Consider the following 2982-nt stretch of genomic DNA (forward strand, 5'->3'; position numbering starts at 1 on the left):
GGTCATCAATGAGATGGGGTGGGCTTACACGGCCTATAATTATTGTGTTCACGTCTCATATATTAATTGATTTTTTTAGGATTTGAGTAGTCAACGGGCTAGTGTGGGTTAGGCTTATTTAAAAAATTTAAAACAACGTTCCACACGTAAATCCAAATTTTATCGGTCAAAATCAAATTGAACCGGTTACACATTTTTTGTTAGAATTATACACATTAATTTTTTTCTTTTTTAATAATTTATATGATCAAACTAATTAATACTATTAAAACGATCAAACTAAAGTATAAATTCACCAAATTAATAAATTATAACAATGTTATATATAAAATGTTGAGAGTTAGAAAAATATCACCGGTCAATGACAAATTAAATTTTAACAAATTGTGTTTTGTGTATTTTTTTTAAAGTACAATTTACAAGGATAATATAGGTTGCCAATTTTATTTTTTTTTTAAACTTTATAAATGGAACAATATTGATTTTAATATATTAAAACTGAATTTAACAGTGTTATTTTTTTGGATAATATTAAATTTTTTAGGGCATTTACATATTGAAATATGATCTGTTACTTCAGAGAAATTTAACTTTTACTGATATTTTCACTGTTTACAGTGAAAAAAGATCCTATATCAATGATAAAGAACTTAAAGGAAAATGAAAGAAAAGAAAAGTAAGATCCAGACTTTCAATATCCCAGAGTTGTGAAGGTGACTAGAGGTTCAAAGCAAGCTGCAAAGCAAATAGAGCAAACCAGCAAAGACAAAGAAGTACTTGATGCTGATGAGTATGTCTTGCCTCAAACAACAAGTGTCCGAAAAATCTTACGTTTTTCCACAAAATCTACCAGTTACAAAATTGGTAAAAGAACATGTCAAAGATATCTTGCAACACATATCAAATATGTCTAGACTAGATTAAGTACAACAAATAAAATAGAAGATGACAAACAATAATTACTAACTTATATTGTATTAACAACTATTAAATCACTTCTTTGTTATCTTGTAGGGCTTTAATCTGGATAAATGAGTTGAATCTAATTACTTTTGAAGATATTGAAAACCTAATAAAAGAAAAAAAATTTGCCAACAATGTAAGTCTTTCATCAAATTTCTCTGCAATGTTCCATCAGCCTTTATAAACCAATGTTACAATTATAAATGATATTTTTCAGGTCATTGATGGTTATCGAGAGATCCTATTTGCTAACCAAAGGAGAAAAGAAGAACAATCAACTTCATTTTTTTTCACATACATGAGCTTGGTATGTTACTACTCTTTTATTTGATTTTCTTTGGAATTTACTTACTACTTTCTCTTGTTAAGATACTTCTTGAAGCCAGTTGTGTCACTAATCTAATTTTCTTTAGCTAATTGTATGCATTTAAAATTTCTCTGTATGTATATTTCTGAAATTCATGTCATCTCAACTTTCTCATAACCATTTTTTGATTTTCTCTGACCGCAGAACATCATCAAGATGACGGAAAATCAAACTTTCCGAGTTTCATTATTTGACAAGCATCTTGAAACATCATGGAGGAACTACATGTTCCTCAATTTCCTAATAAATACCGAGAAGTCAACAGATGGAAATCACTAGACCTTGCTAGTCTTGGACAAATAAGACAATTTATGGATATACTACAACTCACTATGGCCAAGGAGGGATGATGCACAAGGCAAATATATCAAAAATGTAAAATAATTGGTAACGAATGCAAATTTCTGTGATCCATGATAATGTTTATGTGATGATAATTTTTATAGAATCTCATTAATTTGTGTGTAAATTTCTCTGTTATTTAGTTTTTTTTTTTTTTTGCAACAAGATTATATGGAGAATTTTTTGAAAGCTTGCCTTGAAAGAGAGGCATAATCACAACTTTCTTTCAAATTGATAGACTAACAAAACACAAATTATGACTTTGAATATGTCAACAATACTCCACAACAAAACAGTGATTCGTAAGTTTTTACAATATCTATAAATAAGATAATGTAATTTGAATGTTTCTTAAAACTAACTATACCTATAATTTATATGCAGTGTGGATTGTGGCCTCTTTGTATGTTACATAATGAGACAATATTGTAACCATGAACCTATTAGCTCGAAATTGTCTACACAAGACGTAAAGTTGATAAGGGCAGAAATTATAGAGACATTTGCGACCGAAGTTGGCCAGTCATGGATAGAACCAATTCAAATATCACCAGAGGAAGAACCAAGAGTATAATAGTGAAAGCACACTAGTGAAAGGAAGACAATGCACACAATGTAATTAGGAATAACACTTCAATTTGTTTTTTCATACATTGAAGGAACGATGATGTTTGACATACATTTATATATCTTTTTTTGACTAATATAAATTTCATAGCTATCAATGGTTAAATGTATATTTTTTTTATAATGCATACTAAGTGGTGATTGCCAACACAATCCACATAGAGCAAATTGTCTGTGGAAATTTCTCTGGTAAGAAGTTACCAAAATTTCACAGAGAAATTTAACTCGTATTGTGCCAAAAGGTGTAGACATCTCATTTTTGACCGACCTTAAGACTCAGACCTTGTTTTTGGAACACACCTTGTTTCCTCTGTCTAGAGGGACACTGTGGCCCGGGAGACCACTTTTGTGGTCGTACGCCACTTTTAATGCTCGGCAGCTGGTTTTCGGGGCTCCCGACCGCACGTCTTACTTCCCGAACCCTTGTCTTGCATCCGTTTTGGTTTGTCTTGGGTACAAACCTTACTTTCCTTGTTTGGGAAGTGGTACAAGGGTAGGAGACCAGCTTTTATCCTTGGAGACCACTTTTCTTCTCGCCAGTCGGTTTTCTGGTCGGAAAACTGGTTTTCTTAGTCTTTGGACCACATTTGTTGGTCTCCCACCACACCATTGGCTTGCTTTCAGTGTGGAGACCACCAATTCCCCATGCCGACCACTTTTTTACCTGGGAGACCACTTTGGGT

At 32.0% G+C, this 2982-nt stretch overlaps 1 long non-coding RNA gene across 1 annotated transcript; it reads left to right on the top strand.

Moving 5' to 3' along the window:
* The first annotated feature begins 359 nt into the window (after window positions 1-359).
* On the top strand, window positions 360-2284 carry LOC145820351 (uncharacterized). The gene is made up of 4 exons (XR_014361655.1): window positions 360-1099; window positions 1181-1270; window positions 1475-1717; window positions 2057-2284. It is a non-coding gene; the product is annotated as an uncharacterized LOC145820351 (long non-coding RNA).
* The last annotated feature ends 698 nt before the right edge of the window (window positions 2285-2982 follow it).

Source organism: Camellia sinensis, chromosome 2 (assembly GCF_055761805.1).
Source record: "Camellia sinensis isolate YWXY chromosome 2, ASM5576180v1, whole genome shotgun sequence".
In the NCBI taxonomy this organism is placed as follows: Eukaryota; Viridiplantae; Streptophyta; class Magnoliopsida; order Ericales; family Theaceae; genus Camellia; species Camellia sinensis.